At 37.3% G+C, this 26,895-nt stretch overlaps 1 protein-coding gene across 1 annotated transcript in view; it reads left to right on the forward strand.

Annotated features, from left to right (window-relative positions):
* CACNA2D3 (calcium voltage-gated channel auxiliary subunit alpha2delta 3) overlaps window positions 1-26,895 on the forward strand; it is a 455,579-nt gene that overhangs the window by 62,947 nt on the left and 365,737 nt on the right. The gene's annotated exons all lie outside the window — the stretch shown is intronic.

The following is a 26,895-nucleotide window of genomic DNA, read 5'->3' on the forward strand; positions in this document are numbered from 1 at the left end:
CATTCCACCCTGCCTATTGTAGAGTACTGTAAGAGCAGCCACTGTAAAATGAGCTGTCGGCATCCAGAATGCAGTTTCTCACCCAGAAACAATGTAATAAGAAATATAATTAGATTCTCTGATTAGCAGAATGCAGTGAAATTATATGAGGTGTTTCTGATTTTTTTTTTTTTTTTTTTTTGCAGATGCTAGCACTTTATAAATTTGCATTGGAATCTTATTTCAACCACTAAGACTGACTTTCAAGCAACAGTAAGCAGGGTATAGCTAACTACTGAAGCAGAAATCTAGAATCAATGAGTAATTATTAAGAGCTTTCCAGAATATTAGCTGTTTCAGTTGCTGCAGTGATGGAATAGTCCATTAGGTATTTGTTTCTGGCAACTCCTGAGGATTGATTCTGATACGAACAACCAGCCATTTTGATCAATACTGTAATTACTCTTATTGATGGATTGTTTTACAATGATAGTCATCATTGCAATATGTCTGCTCAGGAGGCATCAAGACAGTCCGCTGCATGCAGTAATGCGCCACAAATATCTGATTCAAATCAACACACTATTGAGACTGGGCTGACAAGCGTGAAATTAATTGTTCCACTTCATGTAAGACCTACATTCTTCCTTTGAGAGAGTAATTTGTTGCTGCGTGTAGCCTGGGAACAGTACAGCCTCAGTGCCATGTTAGGTGTGGCTTTCTTGGTCTTTGTCTTTTCCCCACAAGATCGGTTCTTTCACCCTTTTAAGCACCATAAGTGAAGGAGTTCATGACTCAGGGGCTCTGACACAATTCATATATTTTCTGGTTGTTGAGGGAAGGATTGCGTATCTTGCTAAGAGAAAAAGAGGCTTTATGATCCTAGCTATTGAAAAGCTTTAAAATATAGGAATAACGGTGAGGCAAGAAAATCACAAATACTTGTGTGCAATAATCTAGCAGAAAAAGGTAATGTTTGGAAGCAGACTTTTTTCAACTTAAATGTTACGTTGCTGCTATTTAATTTTTTTTTCATGAATATTTATACAGAAAATATCTTCCAGTTGTCTCAGTAGAAAAATAGGGACTCCATCCAGTGAAAGAAAATATTTAGAAACACAAATATTGACGTACTGTGCCATGCCACTGGTCTATTGATGGTTGGTTGGCCAAATGGCTTATTAAGAAATAGAAGCTAAGTCACGCAGCATTTATTGTGATAATGTAGTGATGATTATTGGTACAGCTAACAAAATTATGTTCCTATTACTACCTTGTGTGTTTCTACTTTAAGGCTGTGTTATGTTTAAGCTTTAGGTTTAGTTAAAGAATATTCATGCTTTTTAAAATAATTGAACTTAAATGTTTTTAACTTTATCCTATTCTGTTTTCTCATTTTTCCCTTCTCTCATATCAGCTTTTGTGCTTCAATGAAAAGATGAGGATTGTGTATAATAAACGAACATAGTATGTATGTAGCCATGCATGTGTACGATTACTATTATCTCTTCTGTTTAATGTCTAAAAAAATAAAGTAATAAGTGGGTGTGAATGAACTGGTTTGAATATGGAAGATATAGAAATAGCTACAGAAGTAACTGGCTATTTCTCTACTATTGTGTCTCTTAGAACTGGACTTTGAGGCTTATGCTAATACTTCGGTTCTGGACAGCTGGGAACAGCCTTCCTGCAGAAGCAACCAGCACAGACTCACCCATTTATTTTTCACAATGTCTCTTCTGTTTATTGAAAAATATCCTGTGTAAAGCCACTTTTCTCTCATTAGCTCAGTAGAGCGTCAGTATTTTTAGCAATACTGCTTATATAGTTGATTTCGTCGGGTTCTGTGTGATAATAAATTCTGTGCTTTAAACATCTCTTACATCTCAAAATATATATGTATTTAATAATTCTAAAGTGACTTTTTCATCGTGTTTTCATGTTAAAACTTCTTTGTTTTCTTATGGTATTCACAGGGCTCTTCCAGTGATGAATCACTACCAACAAGTTTTTAGTGTGCCCTAAACAGATGCACATAGGTGGTTTATTTTTCAAGAATATCACTTAACAGACAAACCTTTTGCTTCTTGCCCAGCAAAGCTCTTCAGGGACTTGAGCTGTACTCCGGTAGCTTCAATCATATTGATCCCATGAGGCCTCTTCTGTGCCTCATGCTCTGCTTCTGTGTCACGCTGTATGCGTTAGTGCTGGGCAGCAGTGCGGTGACATCGTGCTATTATGATGCAGTCAGTGCCAGTATTATTAGGTGCTGGTGATCTCAAGGTTATCTGTGGTGTTTGCTGGTAGGTCTGTGACTTCACTGAACTGTCATCCAGTCTGGCCTTACCTTGTCCCATCCAACTCCTCTACTCCGTCTTTCGTAGCAAGCATTCATGGGTGTGTATGTGCCTCAGGTTCCTTTATAGTGACTGAGGTTAGAGCTGATGCCTGTTGGAAACCTGTAGCTCCAGGTAACATGTAGTAGTGCTGACTCCTGACTAACCTATCTTCCCATTGACATCTTGAGCCTTTTTTCTCTAGTGCTCTAGATTAGCATCTCTGCTACTCCTGTTGGTGTTGAAGACCTCTCTGTTAACAAAGACTCGTTAAAGGAAAATGATCAAGTATAAAATGACTGGAGAGATGGGTGTTGCTTGTGACTGAAAATGTCTCAGCTTCCACTGGAAAGGCATTTTCTGAGCGAGTGTTTACAAAATATTGATGGAACACTTGTCTAACAACAAAGCTGGTATCCGCAGTCATTAACAGTACTCCATGTCAGAAAACTTTAAGGGAATAAAAAGTGTTGAAGAAGCATCATTATTCCATGAGTATTTTTGAATATGAGGAGCGGGCTTCTGCTTGACTTGCTCTGTGCAGTTACATTGCGTTCCATGAAGTGACTAGCTGCACATTTTCTCCTTTTTTAATCAAAATTAAAAAAGAAAAACTAACTACTGAATTTGCCACATAGATATAACTGAACTTTTGTTTGTGGAAGACTGATTATCTGGAGGAAAAATAAGTTTATTGTGATTTGTGGGCAGAGATCATTTGCATGTTTTCCCTGACACTAACTGTTGACTGTTCACTCTTAGGGGATGAGCTCCTCTAAAATTATTTCATAATAAGGATCTTATATACCATATGGAAGTAATATTTAAGTGCAACAAATAATTGAAAGAACAATTAAGAAAAACTGAATTCCATGTTGTTGTGGTTTAGCCCGGCTGGCAGCCAAACACCACACAGCCGTTCGCTCACCCTCCCCCCTCCCTCTCCGGGATGGGGGAGAGAAACGGGAAAGTGAAGCCTGTGAGTTGAGATAAGGACAGTTTATTAAGACAGGGAAAATAATAACAATAACAATAATAATAATAATAATAATAATAGTAATAATGTGTACAAAGTGATGCACGATGCAATTGCTCACCACCCGTTGACCGATGCCCAGCCTATCCCCGAGCAGCCGGCCCCCCCACCCCGGCTAGCCACCCCTATATATTGTTCAGCATGACGTCAGATGGTATGGAATACCCCTTTGGCCAGTTTGGGTCAGCTGTCCTGGGTCTGTCCCCTCCCAGCTCCTGCTGCACCCCCAGCCTGCTCGCTAGCAGGACAGAGCGAGAAGCTGAAAAGTCCTTGGCTTGGTGTAAGCATTGCTCTACAACAATTAAAACATCAGCATGTTATCAGCGCTCTTCTCATCCTAATCCAAAACATAGCAACCTGCCAGCTACTAGGAGGAAAATTAACTCTGTCCTACCTGAAACCAGGACAGATATTTATTTTTAAATCCACTGAAGACTTTTTGAAGATGCTTAGAAGTCTTTGGGGTTGTTTATAGAACACAGTGTTGCTGTGAGTGAGCCTTGAGGCACCTTATGAGGTCTGAGGTTACTGGGGAGTATCAACAGGTTTGGTAGTAGTTTTTGGTTAAATCATCTCCCATGTATGGTATGAAGAAATAATTAGAGTTGTATGAAATAACTGAAACAAAATTCAAATCTTTTATGGAACATTTGGCTCAATTTGTCCTGTGTTAATGGAGAGGATTTTTAGTTGGTTGTGACTTTTTTTTGATTTTGGTTGCTTTCTGTCTGAGCTAATTTAAGATTTTACTGCAATCTGAAATTTATATTGTACTGCCAGCATGTAGGCATGAATCAAAAATAAGTGAAGGCCAGTTTTTGTTCAAAATATACCACATTTGTTATATGCAGCAAATATAAAGAACTATCAGGGACACTGTTTTGCTCTCCTTTTTTTTCCCCCTGTAGTTGTTCTGGGACAGTCAGCAAGCAGCTTTTACTTTTGGTTATATCTTGAAGCAAAACTTTTGAAATGCAATTAATTTTTGTGTTTTGCTATGAAACTGCATATGTGTATATCTATCAAAAATCGTGTTTTCTTCTAAGCAAACATAATTAAGAAATGGATATTGTGCTTCCATGAATTAAAATGTTAATAACAATAACAACAAAACCAGAAAAAGACAATAAAAATCTTCCTAATTTCCTTTTTTGGTTCATTGTTTTCTGTTGTGCTTTGTATGGCTCCCTGAAATTGCTTTTTGCAATGAACATTGAAAAAAAAAATCTAACATTCACCTTCAGTTCACCTGTGGGCTAAGTACACAACCAAGTTCTTTCCTCAAGATAGATTATGCAGGGCTAACAAAAAAATATGTATCAGGCTGTTCTCTGGCTCAGAAATTCAAAGAGCCGCCTCTGCTATATTTTGGACAATCAGCAGGTATTCTATTGATCTTTCTACTACTTAATTACCATAATCCTGTTGGCTTTGTTGCTATTACGGTATGTGATCTGTGGTCACTCGGGTTTTATTTTATCTACTGTATCAAATATAATGTACTCTCAGTCACTTATAGTTCTAAGATTGTTTCTATGTGTATTGATTTTTAGCTTGTTTTATTAAACAGTAAGGAGAAATTCAAGAGCTTGCTTGTCTGATGAACGTCTTACAACTTTAGTTACTTGTAAGAAAGAAATATCAGCTACACAAAGTAGAAAAAGGAATACAAAGGACATGGTTTGTCTTCGGAGATTGGAACAGGGAGGGTTTCAGGGCAGAATAATGGGTATGTTGGACCAAGCATGTTACAGTGTATTGTTGTTGCCCTAAAGATATATAGATAATAGCTATTTATCTTCGTTGTGGACAGCTTCACCTGGGACATAAATTTTCTGTGCAGAGAACGTATTTCCCCCTCTCCCCCCCTACCCCCTTGAATTTGAGTGCTCACTTCTGGTAGTCATGTGTTTGAACAGTGTTGCATGAGTAGCTTTTACTGCTTCTAGTTTCTCTTGTAGTTTTTGTAGGTTTTGCGTTTGTGCATGAAACAGCATGCACCTGGTTTTACTTGGTGTTCTTGTAACAAAATTGTTAGTTCACTACTAGGTTTTGTTATTTGACCAAACGCTGGCTAAAACAGTTGAAAATCAAAACAAATTTAGTCTTTATGAAAACAATGCGTGCTGCTTTCTGAACCATGATGTAGGCTAATCTATTTACCTTTGTACATTTTTCCTTTAAATCGGCATTAAAACATCCATTTACTTAATGACTATGTACCCTGTAAAAGTCATATGTTATTGTTTGTAGCCAATGTTAATTAAAATACTACCAGGAAAACACTTTTCATGTGATAAATCTCCCAGTTTTTTTATCAGCTTACAGTCCTTGATTCTTAATTTTATTTACTAACTCTTCAGATCTCTTCTACAGTGAAGGCTCCCAATTTATCTATTTTAAATATGATCACAATTAAGATATGTGAAAATGAAATTGAGATGCTGATTAGTTTCTGTAATGTCCGGAGCAAATTGATAAATCAAGGAAGAAAGAAAAAACAAACAAACAAAAAAACCCAACACTTTGAGATATCTGCAGGTGTGCTTTGGAGTTCATTTTGCACTGTGATACACAGTGCAGAGTGGAAGTCCACCCTTCATGTATAACAGGCTGCCTACTTGCAGCAAAATGCTTTTAAAAAATAAAGGAAGGAAGCAGCTATAAAGAGAAATGCACAGCTGAGTACTATTGAGTGGGAAACACTTTGACAGAGGGTTTTTTTTGGCTATTGACACTCTGGATCTGGTACAGTTATGAAACTTGAGTGTGTTATTAAAAACAAACCTAATGCTGTCTTTTAAACCAGAAATTTGTCTCCATTCCCAAGAGCTATATTTGAAGTAGCAAGTGCTCAGTATACAGCTCCTTTGATCTGATTAGCAGATTTGAGGATTTTATTTGTCCATTTTTGAAATGGAAAACACTTTTTTTTTCCCCTAAAACCAATAAAAGCCCTACATGCCTGTGTGTATATGCTAGTTTTTCAGAAAATTTGCTTTCTTTTCTTGCTTGTGCTTTAATCCAGGTAAGAAAGAGATGGAAAATATACAGGAAAAAAAAAAAACAGGGAGGGAAGGATTTTTTTCATTTGTCAAGCAAAACTACAGACAAATGTAGATGGTTATAAGGCATTATACAATTAAAACTTGTTTGAAATATGAATCAACATGGGGCTTTCATTCACTAGAGTCAATCATCATGTATCTGTCTCAGAGGTACTGGTTGCTTGTCTGCTGTGGCCACAGAAAATCCACCACCAGCTGACAATTGCTTGGCTGCATGAAGTTTGGTGTATAAAGAGGATTAACTTATAATTTCTCTATTGTTCTCTTACTGCATTTTGGAAATAAAGCTAAGGTGACTTAAGTTAGAAAAGCAGACGAGCTTGCTGCAGTAATTAACCATCTTAGCCCTATGAAATCCATTGGACCCTGGCGTTGCCTACTGATGTTAGGTCTGTCTACACTCCAAATTTGTGTTGTTCCCTGTTTTGTTCCAGCACTTTATTTTTGGGCTGTCTTTGAGAGCAACCAGCTTGTTCTCTGCAAGAAGAATTGTGGGCACCAGTTTGCTCTAGGATGCTGCCCAGAAATGCTGTACACCGTATATTGTGCTGAGACGTAGTCCCTCTGGTTAGGATGCTCCTTAAAGGGATCACAGCAGGTCATGCATGCTCAGACATTGCCATATGCTCAAAGCCATTCAGGAAAAAACACCCTCAGCTTTATGCTAGAAAATTCTATTTTGTTTGCTTGCATCACAACTAACAGACAGCAATGATGTGTCAGGAGCAAGGGAGCTGACAGCAGGTGTAGGACAAATGCAGCAGGGACTTGGCCAGTGTGCCCAGCAGGAGCCAGGCAAGAACAGCCTGACTACAGCAGTAGTCACAAACAAATGGAGTCAGGAATGAGGGCTTTTGGTTGAGCTTGGTCCATGAGGGCAGTAGGGCCACAGCTGTCCTGCTGCCCTGAGTTCTCACCAGCAGATCCCCCTGGAGCATGGTCAGTGCTTCCTCTGGGCGCAAGGTGTTTCCCACAATCTAATTTACCATTGAATATTGCTAGATTTAATTGATTTGCTTTTTACCCCAGTGTTCTGCTTTAAATAAGTGTGTGTATATATATATATTTTAATTCTTTCGTATACTTGGTATTTGAGCTGGAAATAATATAGCAGATTCTGATATAGCAACGTGTTTTGTATCTGTAGTTTTAAAAATGATCCAAACCCAAGACTTCAATATTTCTCCTTTTTTGGAGTGGAAAACTTGAAGACTTAGAGTGTGATATGGACAATTTACACTGGAAATTTGAGGAAATATATAAACAAACTATATGTGGAAATGAATCTGGTTGTTATGTTTTGAAAAGCAGCCATCATGCATGTGCAAGAACTTGTTTCCAACAAAAATTGTTCAGTGGTAGATTTATTGAGCAGGCATAGTAGCCAGATTGTCATAGTAAAACGTAGCCACTTCTTTGGGTCTGCATCAATAATCCATATAGTAAATACAGTTGAGTGTCTGTGTCCTGATGACTAAATCTTCAAGCTAGAATTATAAGGAAGAATGAATCAATCTGTATTTTCAGAGATTTTTCAAGGGAGGGACTGGTTTGATACATTTGAGACCTGCAGTACTCAAACTTCCTCGTGAAATGGAGCCACTGCAGGAATAGGAATTACAGTATCAGGTCCTAAAAAAAGAATGCATTCCTCACTTTTGGATTAGCTCTTAAATTAGTGATTATTTTTTGTTTGTTTTGATTACACAAATGCAAAGTGTATAATTTAGCATGCGATTCTTACCATGCTTTATTTTTAGATTAATACAAGTTGTTGATAGTGTTTGAGTCAAGGCACTGTTTAGTACACCTTCAGCCTCAGCAGCAGAGATTGTCCTCTGGCTATAGGACGCCGTAGTATAACTGTGTATTGTAGGATAACAGTATCTTGAAACCTCTCATTTTTTCTGTAGGCTGCAGTAAGTACAAACTTCAAAAGGGGTAGATAAAAATACAAATGTTTATCAATTACAAGCAGTAGCGAGTGCTCCTGCTATCCCTCTGTCAGTGCTGCTGTGCTGCAGGATGGCTGAACGGCTGGGGGCTTTGCGTCAGAGCCCTCGCAGCATTCCTTCACTTACAGCAGCATTTTGCTCTTTGTATTATGTTGGTGTTGTGTATAAGCCTGATACTTGCTGGTGTTTGAATTGTAGATTCTTGTATTTCACGGTACTTTTGCAGTTTTTGGACTATTTCATGCTGCCTCTATGTGCTTTTAAATTTTGGCTCTGTCTGGCAGTTCTTGCTCCTGCGAGTGCTGTTTGTGTGCGGATGTCACAGTGATCAGCTAGGGGAAGGAAGGTTTGCAAGAATGTATCAGCTGCTGTATGCAAATTTCTTGGAGCTTAAAGTGATGTAGAACTTTCACTTCTAATGTGTTAAGCAGCAAAACTCACTCCAGTTTAAAAAAAAAAAAAAAAAAAAAAAGCCCTCATTTACTCCTACCTGAGAGATTTTTTTGGTTAATTAGATTTTTTTTCTTGTTCTTTCTCCTCTCCCCCCACGTTAGCATTATGAAACTTGTAAAGTCATGATTTCTTGCAAACTGCTTTAATAATATCAGCTTTGCTGTTGTATCTCATTTTCACAGAGGTTTTTATCTATGGTTAATAAAAAAGTCCAATCTGTTAGCATTGTTGGTTGTTTTACAGACTACATGAAGCTTTTGACCTCATTTTTGGTTTATTTTTTATTACCATTTCCAAGAAATTGAGTAGAGATAGATATTTTATATTTCTAAGTGGGAACTTTTTGGAAAAGTGAGTAGTTTTTAGAACTATTATTTTTGGACTGGAGATATCTGACATAGAAGAAAATTGCTTATGCAGTTAGATTTTGTTGTTTCTCTATTGGGATAGATTCCCCACTCCGCTGTAGAAGAAAAGAGATGCTGATTTATGCAAGCACACAATGGTCCAGGGGTAGTAAGTATGTGAGTACATGTTTTGAGCAAACAAAATTCGGGCAACCGTAATGCATAGAATAAATAGTGACAACAATGAATTAACGGACCCGTAATTCCACTGAGGACTTCTGCTGATGGCATAAACTTGAAATGTGAAGCTCGAGTGGTTAGTGATGCTCCATTGCTGAAGCCCGGAAAAGGAATTAATTCCAGTTCAAGCTTGATGATTGCAAATTCACGTGATTTTCTTTTGTTGCTCAACATGTGAACCTCACCTCTTTTCCCATTGTAAATTGTCTCTGTCTGCATCTTCCTATCTTATGACAGTGCCCCACTCCCCACCTCCTCCCCTTTTCTTTTTCTTACAAGGGTGGGAACAGTAATACCTTTTGTTTTCAGTGTTCAAACTACTGCAAACTGAGAGCTAAGCTATACCTGGAATGTTTTTAATGTGTTTTTAAATATCTGAAGTATGATTGCTAGTCAGTCAGCTTAAAGTCTTTGACACTGTGCTTGATAAAAGCTTTTAGCTTGATATGTGTGCTTGATTTTATGGAATCTAAATAGAGAATAAGTGTTTTGTGATTCTAATTGCAATTAATTGAGCCTCTATTTCTTGTGAAGTTGTATGGTAGTGGTTGGAAATATTTTTATGCATTTCTTCAACATTCTTGTGGGGGGAATAAAAATAGAGCATTTATGTTTAAAATTACTGTGCTTTTTTTAAATGATGTACAGTCCTTGTGATTCTTCATGATACATGTTTACCATATGCTTGAGAAGTGGGATAACTGATTTTACAAACTGAGTAATAGATTATGTTCATAAACATTTCAAGGTAGGTAAACACACAATGTCTCATTTGTCTGAATGTATCACAGTACTTCAGAATGACAGGTATTTCGTGGTATTGGTACTTTAGGAGTGTTGCTGCTTAATCTCTGTATATCTTCCTTGCATTAGAATTATGGAAAGTATGCTTTATTTCATTAGTTTCAAGTTTTACTCAAAACTTCTTACTCCTTTTGCTTTTCAGATATATACACAAAGCCCTGATAATACAGTAATAAATTTTAAGTTACTTTTTATATTAGGTTTCAAGTTAACTAGTCTAGTGTTTTTAGCAATTGATGTAATAAGCCTTTGCCTTTTATACATGTACAGTGTATGTGATATAAACATTATTGCAGGAGTAGTAGTTAAGCTGGAATGCTGTTACTGACTGTTTCCATAATTGTAGTTCCTAGGATTTTTGATGGTGTTTGGGATTACACCATGCAACCTAAGACTGCTGGCAAGTCTTCAGAACAGAAACTAATTCCCATTCCTGATGCAAACTGTTCTTGGGGCTACACTATTTGGCTTTTTACAGGTTTTGTTTTCTACCTAATTTGCAAAATTGAAGCCTATAAAAGCAAGGTGAAGCTAACTATAGAAATATTAACGTCCTTGCTTAATGTCTTGAGAGCAGACGCACTGAGGAATTAAATGACTAATTCAAGGTTATGCAGAACTCTGTGGCAGAGCTGGGATCTGAGCCAAGTTCTTTCAAGTCCAAGGTTAATACCTCAGTCACCAGACCATTCTTTCGCTAAGAATATAGCCTTTATTATAACTGCAGATTTCACTTGTGCTACTTTTACTGCAAAACCAAGTCCCTTTGACTTAAATTTTCCATTGTTACTCTCAAATAAGAAGGGATTTAAAAACAGTTTCTGCAAAGTCTGACTACTAAGTTGTGTTTATTGGTAAAATGACTGATTCTTTAACATGTCTTTAAGCTTAACTAGTAAGACTTTTTGTACTGTGTGAGATTTCCTTTCTTCTACTCCATATTATTACAGATCATTTTATTACTCACTGTAGGTACTGCTTGAAACTTGATAGATCGTGTTTTTCCCAGCAATATTTGAACTACAAAGCATGGCTGTGATATATTTGTTATTTTGCAGTGTTTATATGTAAGATTAAAGCTGAAGTCTGAACAAATTAATAATGTGACTGTTCAGTGTTTATAAAATTGAAAGCTTCTGTAGAGGGACAGTGGACATCAGACTTGATTTATATTGTAGCTCTCATTTTAACAAATTAAAAGCCTTATATACAGACAAAAAGTGAAGCATAAGGATATGTTACCTGTCTAGAAGATGCTTTATTTTAGAGCAAAATGGTAACTTCTTCAAACGGAAATTGTGAAGCTAAACTTGGAATAGTATGGGATTTTTTTTGGCAATTTGGTGACAGGTAGGGCTGGTAACCGCAAGACCAATAAGTAATTAAGAGTCTAAACATACCTGCTACAATCGATTGGGAGAGAAATCGAAATCTTAAATTAGTCTCAAATATTGTATACCTAATGTGTGTACTGTTAAGGAAAAAGCTAATTTAACTACCAAAGTATTCTCAAGGAGACTTGATTTTCAGACACAGTTTCAAAGATCTGGGCTGTTTGTTATCCTATTACAACATCCTACTGAGGCAGAAATAAATTTAACTGCATTTTTGGATATTTATTCATTCATATTCAGATTGTTCTATAATGTATGCTAATACCTGGTCCTCTTAAACTGCTTCAGAAGATCTTAAATTGAAATATCTTCAAATCTTTGTAAATATTTTAGCAAATGGATGAATAATATCTTTTAAATGTTTACACATCTTTTCTACACAAGGAATGATAGTAATTTCAGCATCAAACTATCCCTGTAAGACAATATTAATTTATTTCTTGAATGAGGAAACAAAGATGGAAGTTAAAGTAATTCTATCAGAAGACCACTGCAGTGCTGGGAAGACTGCTGCAGTGCTTAGGTGTGTTTTTTCTCAATTGCCATTTAGCAAATGCTTCTTTTTCATTTCTTAGTGAAATGTGAAAAATAGAGGACCTCTTTATCCTTTCTTATTGTCCATATATGCCCAGCTAAAAGAACAAAACCCTTCAGCCCACCTCCATTTTTTTTTAAACCAGACCAGAAGGGGACTGCCAGCTTTTCATGGGCAACCTGCAGAAGTTCAACACCAAGAGTCATGGAACTGGACATATCTTCTAAATATATTGATCCTTTCATATTTAGTTAGCAGTAAACTAGTATTATTTAGAAATTGGATTAGGGAAGAATTGCAAGTGAAGCCAAAGATGACCAGTTGATTATGACCTTGACTCATTTGTTGTTACAAAATTTGTGAAATGTTTCTGCTTGTTAGGAAATCGTTATCTGGGAACAAAGACTTTTTTTTCTGGGCAGGATTATAGCCACTGCATGCTAATTAACAGAACAAAGAGTTGAGGATTACTGAAGCAATAATAGTAAAATATCCAGGAACAGTTGCATGGGGACATTATCTTCCTGTCGGCTGTGCTGCTGTGTACTTTGGCAGTCCTCCTCTTGTCTTCATCCGACAGTAACCAGAGACTTTTATGAGGGCCTCTCAGAAACGTGCCTCGTTCGGTCCCTGTGGCTTTTCTTTTCCAGAGGGTAATCTTACACACTGGGTCAGCAGAACTAGATGGGGAGAAAATAATAATCTACTGCTGGTATTCTTAGTGGGATGGATGTTAACGGCTCACGAAAAGCGATAGAGGACGGGTGATTTCTGTAACCACTAATTGTGAAATAAAGTTTGCGGTGAAGTGAGTCACTCGTCCGAAATACATACCTGGTAACTTCAGTATCCTCAGTCTGTTTTGGCAAAAGTTCATAGCATAGTGGAGGGTGTTTTCCCAACTGTCAGGGTCATCAAAGAGTTCTAAATCTGGTAACCGGTTGTTATCTTTTACTGCAAAGCTTGAACATATAATAAAAGGTTAGTTTGCTAGAGGCTTGGCTTCATTCTTAGTACTGAGTACCAGCAATTAGAAAGAGCACATTTAGATGTCTTGCATTGTCTTCAATTTCTGCTCTGCTCTTTTCAGAAGTAGTGCCATTTTATTGGGGCTCTGTTGGCTTTTTGTGTAGAATATACCATTTCATACCTTGTGGCACCTGGACTTTGATTCTTAGTTACTTAAGCGAGTGGGTTCATTGAATTACCTGTTCATTGATGGGAATGCGCTTCCATCAGCCACATCTCTGCTGAGTCTACCACCAAAACCTCTTAATTTGAACCAAGGATGTAGATGGGCTGGAGTGAATGGAATATTTTCATGCTTACCCTTTGACTTTTTCTTGGATGCAGTATTGACAGAAAGCTATAAAGCTTACAGGAATCAAATTAACATCCTTTAATGTAAGCTGTTATTGCAAAATTACCTAATTTACTGCAATAAATGCCCCCTCTCTTTTTCTCTCTTATAAATGTATAATTTTATTTTTCTGGCTTGCAAGAAGCTAATGATGACATGATTGTCAGTGTTCTTGTGGTTTGACTCTTAATCTTCAGTTGGAACAGGAAAAAATTTAAGAATGAACCAAAAGCAAATTGATTATTAATAGTGGTGGGTTCTGTTCCTTCGCTTAAGGCTGGCAAACTTTCCCATTTCAACTAAGGCGTCTTTCAGCATAGTCCTTCTTAGTGTGTGTTAGAGACATCGAGAGACATATGATGACACCATCGATACTTTTATGGCATAGAAAATGCTCAGGGTTTTCTACAGGTGCTGTTGATGAATTGATGAATTAGTGAAGTGTTGCACGCAGATTTGTACTGGTCCTGCAAAAGATCTTTTTCCCCTTCCCAGAGCCCTTTAGGTGACTTCTGGTGTAGTTTGTACATAAACTGATCAGAATGCTGCTACAGGGGGACCAAAATGTTGTTTGTATGGGGCTGTGTGAGGAGAAGCAACCTGTATGTTTCCAGAAGGACCAAGACCAACCGGAGCTGCGATAGCTCTTTTCCCTGTTCACGGTTATAGCTATCAATGACATTGGGGCTGGAGTGGCATCAGTGCCTCCTACTGTGCATCTCTTAGTAGCACTTGTGCACCTGTAACAGTAATCTAGAAGACATTTATACCAGATGGAAACATGGTGGGGAGGTTGTAGTGATTAGACTAATCAAACTGGTCCTGTCCTTGTACTGTAATTGGAGGAGAGAAGAAAAGACTCTGTCAGCTGGGGATACAGATGCAGTTACTTGGATATATAGTTCTGGATCTTATTCCTGAAATTAAAATCCATGAGGTATCATCATCTTGAGAGTAGAGTTGCATTGCTAAAAAGAAATGGGGAAACAGGGAACTTTATTTTGAATGAATTAAAGGCAGCCTTCTTTTTAATGCCCTTTTTTTAAGAGCCACTGAAGAACAATCCTTATTTTTTGACTAAAACAGAGCTCTCTGATTATTTTAGTGATACCCAAAGGGAGTGGTGAGTCCAAAGTTGTCCTTATTGTGCTATAATATTTTCAATGACCAGAAGAACCCTTCCCAACCATAATATTGTCACAGTAATACAGGCTTTTCCAGAGTTAAGAATTTCAGTGCAAATACTGAAAGTTTATTTATTTATTTATTTGTAGTTTTATTGTAGCAGATGATACATAGTGACAGTATGAGGTGGAATCTAAAGCAAGAAAAGATGCAGGTAGTGAACCCTATGGTTAAAATAGTACTAGTGAATTGTTTTCAGTCTGCATTGGGAAAAAATGTAGGTGCTGTTCTTTTGAAGTCTTAAAGATATCTTGTATCTTTTGCTATTGGCTGTTATGCATTCAAGCACCTCAGGAACAAAGAAATGACAGAGAAATGGATGGCCTGGGTTTAACTAAGTAGGTGATGGTACAGATGAGGCCCGATAAGCTTAACACTTCATCTCTGTGCTGCCACTGCGGTTTGCGAGGAGATTAGAACTGTCTGACTGTGAGGAGGGCAACCTCCACAAATTCACTCATACATGGCAGTTCTGTAATGAGGTGATACTTCATTCCTTAAACTACTGAACTAGAACTGCACAAACAGATGTATGCCTCTGGCAGTCCTGTGCGCACAGCACATGCTCTGCCGTACCTCCAAATGCAAACAGTGTCTGTTTGCCACTATATTTTATTGATGCACACCGTTTTTTGTACATTTGTAATAATAAGGGGCAAGCTGTGTTTTTGTGAAAGGAATAAACCTGCAAGTAAATTCGGGATATTTATGTTGCAGAAGAGAGTTTGACAAGAATCTAAATATTTTACTTTTCCAATAGGTTATAATGAGAAAATCTGGGGTTGGAAATTAAGAGAGTGTTCTGCCCTTGGCTAAGTGCATTATGTTCTTTCATGGTGAAACTGTTTTAGAGAGCTCAGGAGATGAAGATTTGAGCTTCCATTATGAATCTTTTGCACAGTTGCTGGTAAACAACCAAAGGTCAAGCTCAGTCTCAGAGGTTAGCTTTTCTGAGCCTGATATTAGTTTAGCAAAATCACATAAGGATGTGTTGATAGATATGACCACTGGGACCCTAAATCACACACAGAACAAGTCATGCACTTAAAGCTATCTGCATGCCTCAGTAGGACCGCTTGTGATTTTAACTTGAGCATATGTTGGTTATTGCTGCCTTAGAGGCCTGAATGCAGTTCACCAAGAAGGTCAGTGCTTTGTGGTGAGCAGAGAGGAATTTATCAATAGATTGACTAGCTGTTTCCTGAGATTCAGGTGGTTTTCCTGTTCTGAGGCTTAGCAAATTGTGGAAATTGTGTATTTTTATTAAGCAATGAAATAGGAGCAGTCTGCTGATGGCAGGTTGCTGAATATCATCATGGAGAAAATGGAAATTTTAATTTCCATTTTGACATAAAGACATACATGTCTTTATGAAGACGTTAATTGTAGCAAATTAAGTTTAAAGTTTAGCTTGTGCAAAAATAGTACTTAATAGAATTCCAACACAGTGAGTGATAAATTCTGTTCTTGAGAAAATAACAACATTTGTAAAGCCAGAGAACTGGGAGCTTTATCTTGGTTCCTCTTCTTGAGGCTTGTTGGTCTAGGGCCAGTCTTACTTCTACTTCATAAGAAGTGGATCCCACCACTAGATGCTGATCACCTAAACCTCTAAACCTGTTTTTTTTTTTTCTTAATGCAAAATAGTCATCATTTCATTAAACAGTGGAGTTGAATCAGATTAGTGAAGTCTCAAAATAAGTGAATTTAATTTTTCACTAAGGTTTTCCATTGTAGTGTAATAAAACATGAAGTTTAAAGTATTTCTATACATTTATTCTCCCGAAGAATGTTTGTTGTAGAAAGGTGATGTTAGACATTAGCTGCTTATACTAATGAACATCCTAACTAGAACAAGATATTTTGTTTAAGAAGCAAGCATTCAAATGGTTGTACTGCAAAACATCAGCCAGTATATGCATATGTTCCTACAACACAAGCTGTTTTCTGTAGACACGTGCAAGTAAAGTGATATTTTTTAAGTACAGGAGATACCCGTATGTGTTCGTTTTCTAATTAGCAACTTCTGCGTGATTAAAATGTTCTTCTTCTAGGTTTCTCTCATGTGTGAAGGGAGAAAAAGTAAATTAATTGCCATTAGCCCGAAGGAGAGCACGCTGTATTCTTTATGACTCGATAGTATTGATTTGGCTGTTACTCATGGCTTTTATTCCCTGCAATGCAGATTGAAGCATCGTGATTCATAGATAGATTATCATTAATACTGGTTTGTAGACAAGCAACACAGAGCTCTTGCTGGGTACTTCTTAGTACAAAAGTTTCATGTTTTCTGATAAATGTGTTAGTTTATGCATTCTCTTATGCACTCTTGAGTTAGTTTATTTCTATACATTATGTCGACAACCTATTGTGACACTATATATAACACCTTATTTTTTTTTTGGCAAGATGAACTCACTAATTAAATGAATTCCTAAATTACAAAAACACATCCTCGTTCCTTAGGAACCAGAAAAAAAAAACTGAATAAGATCTCCATATTTCTGTATGTAAGAACTAACTGCATTTAGAAACCTCTGTAAATAAAACAATGTGCCTTAGACTTTAACTTGAGATGGGATTGATTCAAATTTAATTATGTTAAATTTGGTCAAATATTTTTAATTTTTCAAAAATCTTTCAAAGGCATTTATTAAATATTGGATTGAACATGGTTTGGCTTAAACCTTAACCCTTTTTTTTTTTCCTGTGTGTTTACCAGTTTCTTATGGGGCATTGGAGAAAATCATTGTGGATACGCTCCTTTACACTAAATATAGAGAAAAGGCAGTGCTGTTTCTTGTGAAGCTTTACAGGTGACTGAAAATCACACAAGAAAGTACAGAGCATCAGTGTCACACAGTGCTTGTGGTGCAAGATGACAAATGTGTTTTCATGCTTCCAGGCAGTGCCAAGTACTATACTTCTGGTTTGCATATCTTCAATTTTTGTGGCTAGCCTGCTGAATTCTCCTTGAGACATCTGCGTTTTCAAAGATGCTGAGAACATACTGCCATTGCTGGCTTTGATACCACTGAGAGGAGTGGAGATTTTTGCAGGGAAATTTTTTCATTTTCAGTGATTTTAGTGAAGAATTAGAAGCCCAAATTTAGGTGTCTAAGTTCAGATGGTCAGAAGTTATGGTGGTCTTATTATGAGAGTTCACTTTGATACATGGTGTTTTGATACCTATCTTAAAAAACAAAACAACAACAACAAAAAAAAAAACAACAAAAAAAGAAAATTCTATATAAGTACTTTTATCAGGTGGATACAGAAAAGTGCAATGATGAGATATAGCAGAAGAAATCAATGCCATGTCCTTCATAGTGACCATCAATGAATTAAAACCTGCTTAAGAGTTCACAGAATCACAGAATCATCTAGGTTGGAAGAAACCTCCAAGATCACCGAGTCCAACCTCTGACCTAACACTAACAAGTCCTCTAGTGTACCATATCACTAAGCTCAACATCTAAATGTCTCTTAAAGACCTCCAGGGATGGTGACTCAACCACTTCCCTGGGCAGCCTATTCCAATGCCTAACAACCCTTTCAGTAAAGAAGTTCTTCCAACCTAAACCCCCCCCCAGCGCAACTTTAGCCCATTCCCCCTCATCCTGTCACCACACACGTGGGAGAATAGACCAACCCCCACCTCGCTACAGCCTCCTTTGAGGTACCTGTAGAGTGTGACAAGGTCGCCCCCGAGCCTCCTCTTCTGCAGGCTAAATAATCCCAGCTCCCTCAGCCGCTCCTCGTAAGACTTGTTCTCCAGAACCCTCACCAGCTTCGTTGCCCTTCTCTGGACTAGCTCGAGCACCTCAATGTCCTTCTTGTAGCGAGGGGCCCAAAACTGAACACAGTACTCAAGGTGCAGCCTCAACCAGAGCCGAGTACAGGGGGACAATCACTTCCCCAGCCCTGCTGGCCATACTGTTTCTTATGCAAGCCAGAATGCTGTTGGCCTTCTTGGCCACCTGAGCACACTGCTGGCTCATATTCAGCCGGCTATCAACCAATACTCCCAGGTCCTTCTCTGCCAGGCAGCTTTCCAACCACTCATCTCCCAGCCTGTAGCGCTGCTTGGGGTTGTTGTGCCCCAGGTGCAGGACCCGGCACTTGGCCTTGTTGAACCTCATACAGTTGGCCTCAGCCCATCGGTCCAGCCTATCCAGATCCTCCTGCGGAGCCTTCCTACACTCGAGCAGATCGACACACGCACCTAACGGGTAAGGTTTAGAAGTATTATCTAAACAGATGAATGTTAGTTATAGAGAATGTAGCAAATTATGACCAGAGTTTCTGTTTCACAAGGAGATGAAATTACATGTTGCTTTTTCTGAGGAACAGCTATTCTAAATGAGCAGTGCCTTTAGGTCTTGTCATGAGTTGTGAATGTTGTTAAGCAAATGTTTGTCTTCAGAATGCAATTCAGTCTTTCTCTCTTTAGTCCATTCTGTCTCTTCTCTGCTGATTTTATTTCGTTACTCATTTAGGGACAACAATGGAAGGTGGGGAGATGCTTGTCTAACTTGCTTTTTTGGGATGGAAAATAGGCAGTGTCTAATAAAAAGTAGGGGAATACCGAATCCCAGAGCAATGCGTAGGGATAAGGCAGGCATAGATCTGCCAAAATGTAACAATAAGGAGGGAGCAAGATAGACAGACATAGTGATAAAAGAAAGTGTAATGAGAAAGATGTTATAAAGAAAGGCCGATGGAAAGAATTAGCTTGTAGATGTATCTTGTGACCTTTCAGCACAAAGCAAGTTATCTCTTTGGTTGTCCTTGTTTCCAGTAACCATAAAGGCTTTCAGAGAAGACCTATGCAGTTTGGTGTTCAAAAAAAATGTTGCAGTATGTCATCCAAGTTGAGAAATTGATGTAAATCGTAAGTTGTCAGGTTCCCTACTTCTGAATCTTCAGTGGCTCAGAATAACTGTCAAGGATGAAAGGACTGCATTCTCGCATTTCTTCAGACTTCTGTGAGGAGCAGGATAGATGTACATGCTCCTAATATACTTGCTGTCACCTGAAAACATAGTGATGGCTTTGCCTTGGATGAACGTGCCCTCTGGGTCATGCTGTGGTTCTGCAGATTATACGTGTGCTTCTTTAGGTCGTTGTTTTAAGTATTTCGTATGAAATACTGTAGCAGGTTTTCAAGAGTATCAAGTACATCTTTATAGAAAAAGGTGTCTCCAGGACAGTCCCAGAATGTTCTATTTTTGGGTTAGATAATGACTTTACATTATCTTCTAAAATAGAAGAAAGGTATGTATAATTATATGAATAACTTCTGTAAAATATATTTCTGAAGCAGTTTTTAATGATCTTGGTTAGCTGGCTCTTAATATAGGGCGCTTAATATAGTCCTGCTGGCCTGTGAATATGTTTCAGGTGTCTAAAAGAATTTATAAAACAGTAACATAAAGTTTCAACCATTTTTCTGTATGATTGAGTTTATGGTTGGGAAAGATGGTGAGCGTTTTTGCAAAAGAGTCCAAAGTCCCTCTAGTTGGCCTCTGCCACTGGATGCTGGAGGCAGCAGCAAGGCAAATATTCTCAAACATTTTGCGTTACTCTGGTTAGTCTTGACCCAAAGTAGCGCTGTTGGAGGAAAAGAAAGGAGCATATTCCTGACCTCTGTTTGACTGCTTTGAATTGTCTCCCCTAACTGGATTGCTTGTCTAGGTTATTCGGATCACCTGTCTTTCGTGATGCTTGTTTCAGTGGAGGCTTATTAACTACCTCAAGTAAAAATTGAAATATTGAATTATTCTGAGATAAAGCATTTGAAGCTGTTAACTTTATCATTTATTAGTGAATGCTGTATTTCATGCATCACCAATATGACTGCTGCTTTTTTATTTTATTTGCAAGCCTTGTAGAGTATCTTGTATCTTTCCCAACTAGCTCGTTTTGGCCAGTTATATATTCAAGGCTCTTCTCCTTATTGTTGTTTGTGGTTTACCTATCTGTATCTAGTTGTGCAGAGGTTTGAGATGTCTTGTATGAACAGACACAGCAGAGTAATGTTGCTAAATCAGGAACTGTTTTTTTGTTGTTGCTTTTAATTACTATTCAGCTTAGTGATTTAATTGATTTGGTTTAGTAGCACTTGCATGTAACAATGAGGTAGAAATAGGTCAGAATTAAATAACTTTTTAAAGATTACATATTCTGGGGTTATGGTATCCTTGTGATGACCATAAGTTACCTATATTGTGTGCAAATGAGTTTGCAAGGAAAGCAGTAACTATCCTTGTCAAGTCTTCTGATGTTAACGTATCTACCAGGTTAGTTGATCTCTAGCTCTACAAAGCTGTACCTGGTTTACTATAATCATGATAAAATAGTATGCAACAAATGTTTCAGTATTTTGCATTTCAGCGTACATGATTTTATGAAGGAACTAAACTGGAGTTTCAGGCAACAGGAGTTGCTCAGATGCCAGTACGTGGCAAGAGTCAAATGTGATGGGCTAGTGTAGAGCTCCTTGGAGTCATTTGATGAAGAATAAAAATTTCCCCACAGAAAAGAAAATGAATGTGCCATCACACTGGTCATTGCTGATGGATTTCATCAACACAAAGAGGTTCAGTAAAGGTTAATAGGAGTGTGTAATGTGGTGTAACACAAACTTCCAATTATCGGGGAGTTCTTTAATGTCAAGGTGAGAAGAAATATACCGTTGTGACTCATCTTTCCATACAGATCAAGCTGAAGTTAACGGAGTTATCTGTGGTCTATTGGGCAGGGCACTGGAAGAGTAACCAAGGGATTTTGTTCTCTTCGTAGTTATGAACTGTTGTGTGACATCAGGCTTGTCACTGAATTTCTCTATATCTCAGTATCCTCATGTACAGAATTGAGATTCTTAGATGCTTACTTCATAAAGTCTTTGGAGATCTGTGGATGATGAATTTTATACCAGCTCTTAACTGAAGTATTTTTCTTTATAAATGCTTTCCAGCCATTGGCCACAAAACAGCTATAATGCTGCGTATTTTGTTGAGGCATTGAAAGTTGCTCCACCAAATTTGTTTTAGAGTAAGGAGGAACAAATAACATAACAGTGGTGTTCTTGTTTAAAACAACAAGCACACCACCATAGGGTCAATGCGATAATGGAGAAATATAAAATCTTTTACTAAGGAGAGCTTCACAGATGAGTCTATCAGAGAAGTGCACCATCTGTAGTTGATGTCTGCTGTGGTTGTGCCATCTGAATACCCTTCTGCTCAGTGGAAAAGCTCTGAATCCCACTCACATGCACATGTGATATTGGAGACTGCGTTTTCTTTGGCTTCAAAATCAGGTTTACTCCAACAGTGCGTATTTAATGAGCGACCCCTCACTTGTAATGAAGCATTTAGAGGCTGTGCAGTATATTTTTAAATCATCTGCTGGAAATTGCTCTACTATCTTGTGTGTAGAAGGGATGTGTGCTAGCATGTTAGGGCACCACAAGAGCCTAGGATTCAAACTTTTCCAGTTTGTGTCCCATCGATTTGAGCATGCTTTAAAATGATATTGTCTTGTAAAATGCTGTGATAGGTTTTACACATCAAGAACCATCCACGTTCTTAGCTTTGGTTCAAAAGCTCAGAGCCATGTTTTTAATAGTAGCAAGCCTTGCTCTGTGCATAGATCCTTTATCTTCAACAGAACTATTAATGGTGTAAGGCAGCACCTAATGCAGCTACATTGTCAGTTTGCTCTACAAACTGTGGGGTTGAGGTTTTGTAACTGAAAACAAAGTAAGTAAAAAATGAGTAGGTGTTTTAAAGCACCTTGAGTGAATACCATGTGTTTTAAATTTTGTTCAGTAGTACTAATAGCATACAATTGAAAAAATCTTTAATGAGAAAGGCATCAAAAATCAATGTGAGCTTTATGTGTATGTTTCCATAATCTCATTTTATACTCGAAATGTTGAGACTTAAACATCTGAATGCGTTTTTCAATTTTGTGGTGTTTTTTCTAAATGGCACAGAGTAAACATACCTTTTTTTTTTTGTATGGAAACAATGGATAGATTGAAATGGATATGTGAACTTTTATTTACATGCTGCACTTTCATTATAAAGTAATGCACACATAAATGTCATGTATGTGAGAAACTATCTCAAATAGCAACATTTGTGAAGTATGTACAAATATGCAAGAAATAGCTATGATGACACCTCAGAGGCTTATATCAGTTTCTAAATAGCACCACAAACTGACAGATTGGTTTTAAAGGATTATTACAAAATTGCTGTTGGTAAATGCACTTCTTTAATCAGGATGGTAGTGATATTATCTGCCTTGGAAGATGACTGGGAGTGGGAGGAATCTTTATCATAAATGGCTGCAGTGTTCTGCCTGTGTCTAAAGCACCCACAGACTTGTTGAAAGAGTGGTGCTGAGAACTGTTTACACACTTGTAAGCAACGTGAAATACTTTGGTATACAACATAATATCTGGATTTTGATAAAAAGCTGATAGAAGTAGATACAAAATACAAATAGGAACACAAACACCACATTTGTCCTCGGAGAAAAAAAATCAAACTGTAGCTGACATAGAATCACAGAATCATCTAGGTTGGAAGAAACCTCCAAGATCACCGAGTCCAACCTCTGACCTAACACTAACAAGTCCTCTAGTGTACCATATCACTAAGCTCAACATCTAAATGTCTCTTAAAGACCTCCAGGGATGGTGACTCAACCGCTTCCCTGGGCAGCCTATTCCAATGCCTAACAACCCTTTCAGTAAAGAAGTTCTTCCTAATATCCAACCTAAACCTCCCCTGGCACAATTTTAGCCCATTCCCCCTCGTCCTGTCACCAGGCATGTGGGAGAATAGACCAACCCCCACCTCGCTACGGCCTCCTTTAAGGTATCTATATATGGCATCTTTCTGAAGTTGTCTTATTTCAAGAGGATATTTCTTTTCCTTCTTCTTCATTCAAGCTACATGTTGTGTGTTAATTATTTTTTTGGGCGATCGTTGATGTTGATTGCCCAATACTTGGATTGCAATAAATGCTTCAAACAGGAGTTTTATGTAGGCTCCTTTGTGGTATGTTACTCCTAGATGATCATTTACTGTGTGGGGTGGGACGCAACTAAATCCATGAACACCATTAAAATTTCTGACAGTGAAGTACTGTCTGTCTTTGCCTGGTGCCGATGTGAAATGATCTGGCAAAATAGATACTGCAGAAATAATCTATTTTTTGTCCGTTTTGTCAAATGATAAATGTTCCTGTCTCCGTGGAGAATTTCTTAACAAATGCTGATTTTTCTAACAGAAAGAAACAAATCAGAAGTTGCTTAGTTGTATCTGCTCAATCTTCTAGACAATTGGAAAACCACTTATCAAAAGAAATGTCCAACTGTGACTAACTTTTCATACATTTTTGTCATGCAAATCAATTATTTACAGCAAAGTTGAGGTTGTTTTCTCTCCTTTTAGTAATAGTAGAAATTTATCATTGCGTGCTAGAAAAGTTGATGAGAATTTTTCCATATCTATTATTGAAATCAAATGATAGAATATTGAAAAAATGGAGGGTTACATTTTTTTAAATGCTTTTTCCACCAACTTCATATATATATATACAGGGCAGAGAAAATGGCTGATTTAAAGCATTGCTTAGAAGTGCTATTCAGAGTAGCAGTATTACAAGGTAGTTTGCAACTGTGCAATATAAAGGACAGCCCAGAAACCAGGTTCCTCCACCGCTGCTGGTGACAGCATTTTGTTTAATTGCAGCCTTACTGTCACAGTCCTGTTTTGTCAAGATGACATTAAAATAAAACAATTTTATTTTAAAACTTATTACAAATTTTGAATGAACTTTGCATTGTTTTAGCTATTTTTTTAAATTAAAAAACAATTGATTTTGTAAAATGTAGTTAGAGGAGAATGATGAGAGCCTGTAGGTCAGACCACCTTTGTGGTGGAAGGAAGAGAATCTGTTATTAATGACACCTTTTGAAGTTACATTTTATGTGTGTTCATATCTGCTGAGATTCAGATTTCTTATTTTGATAGGTACTATAAAATCGACCACTTTTGAGACTGAATCAAATTTCCCAGCCTCCTGCACACTGAGTACTGAGAGATGCAAAGACTAACCTGCCACCTCTTCTCTCCACACACAATCACTAGAGCACAAGAATACTAAAACCAGCTGCTCTTTCCAGCCACATTATTTCTTCTCTTTTGCAACCTTCTACTGAGGGCTGAATAAGTAACAGAAGTATTATTATGGCAATGAAATTCTGAATATAAAACAGGTATTAAGTAAATGCCTTGATTGTCAAGGTCTTGCAGATCAAGTAAATACCTCTAGTTTGTTGCAAATGTTCTTGAAGGTTTCCAGCAGTTGGCAGGGCATGCACCATGCAAGACCTGTGGTCTTTTTTATTAGAACTTACATATTGGTGGGAAAAGATTATGCTTATATTTTTTATGTTGGACCTTTGACTTTTAATTTAGGGGAAAAAATGAATGAATATTCTTAGTAGTAGTATAATTATAAAATCCTAAATTATCAGTTGATAAATCATACCCACATATTTTGACAGCAAGTTAATTATTAATTTTCAAAAGCACCAGTTTTTCAAAATTGACAAGTGTATTGACAAGTGTGGCTTTTAAATATTGTCTCACAGTAAACTAATAGACTGTATGGTGTAATTTTGTGTTGCTGGAAAATGTTGGTTTCCACTGTAACATGCAGTTTTAAGACAAATGCAGTGAATAGTATGGTTTTCTTCACTTAATGGCAAAGTTTAAATCAATAAATCTGATCACCTGAAAACAGACTCTCGAAGGGATGGATTTTGGAATACTTTCTAAGAACTCTAAGGTCAACTCTGAAGGAAACAGTTTTTATCAGAATCTGATAGGCTGAACATGATCTGTGCAGCTTGAAATAAATGAGTCAAATTTGTACTTGGTCTGTTGACATAATAAATATGATAATTGTTCATGGCAGTGCATTTTTTATTTGTTTTAAATTCTTCAAAGCTTCAAATCCGGTGGGACATAAACAAACTTTGACATTGTTAATTAACTGGGAATGTCTTCCATTTACTGTTAATCAAGTGCATTTTACTACAGTTAGTATTTGTTACAATAACATTTACCCCTGTCTACTATGTTCTTGTATTTTCTTCAATAAATAAAAAAAAAAGCAAAAAACAACAACAACAAACCAAACCAACAATTCTCTGTTTTAGATGAATCGTTGTGCTATCCTAAATTAATTCTCTCAGAATGAATAGTAGAACTTGAGCAGGAGTTTAGTAATGGCAGAAATGAACTAGCAGAGTTGAAATCAAAATGTTTAAAAGCAGACCAAGAAGTGGGGGGGCAGGGAACAATCTCTCCTACTTTCCCCCACTAAGAAAAATGCAGGTGGCTTGTTTGAGGCTTCTTAAAGATTGCTAGACTACTATTAACATCTCAGATAAAATAGTCTCATAATAGGAAATGGTATACAAGTAAATTATTGAAATGAGAAAATTACAGTATATCCAGAATTCAATGTTCTAAATATTTACTGACACCTTTGTATTTTAATCTTTTTATGAAATTGTCTGCAAATGATATTTTATCAAATATTATTTGCTTACTAGGACATTTGCACAAGTTTTTATAGAGAAGTATACTATTAAAACAAGTCCGAAGTGTCATTGTGTTTTAAATATCAGTTTTGTTGGAAGAAATGGGTACAATAAGTGTAGGCATTCTCTCACAGTAGGTTCCTTTCTTCTGTAACCAGCCAGGTCATGACTGGTCCTGACTTATTATTGTTTTGATCACTGAAATGTTCATCCGGGTGCTTTGAGTAATTGTTTTTGATGTCCTTGTTCTTCCCTCTGTGGTGTTGTATACAATTAAGAGATAGACAAATGTTATCGATGAATTTTGTTAAGAATACTATCTCATTTTATTGAGTGTTGTGCTGTGGACTGGACTAAGAGCCTGCTTTAGAGGTTTGGAAGATTTTTTTTTTCACATAGGCTAAAGGTGGCAGAAACCAAGTGTGTTTTTCGTCTTTCTTGCAGTATCGTGGAGGTGTGATTATGTGAATAGGTTAAGGGTTCAGAAATGAGTAATGAGCAATGATTAGTTCATGACAACTCAAACACATTTTAAGTAGAGATAAGCAAACAATAGCTAGACTGCAAG

This window comes from Cygnus atratus, chromosome 10 (assembly GCF_013377495.2).
Source record: "Cygnus atratus isolate AKBS03 ecotype Queensland, Australia chromosome 10, CAtr_DNAZoo_HiC_assembly, whole genome shotgun sequence".
In the NCBI taxonomy this organism is placed as follows: domain Eukaryota; kingdom Metazoa; phylum Chordata; class Aves; order Anseriformes; family Anatidae; genus Cygnus; species Cygnus atratus.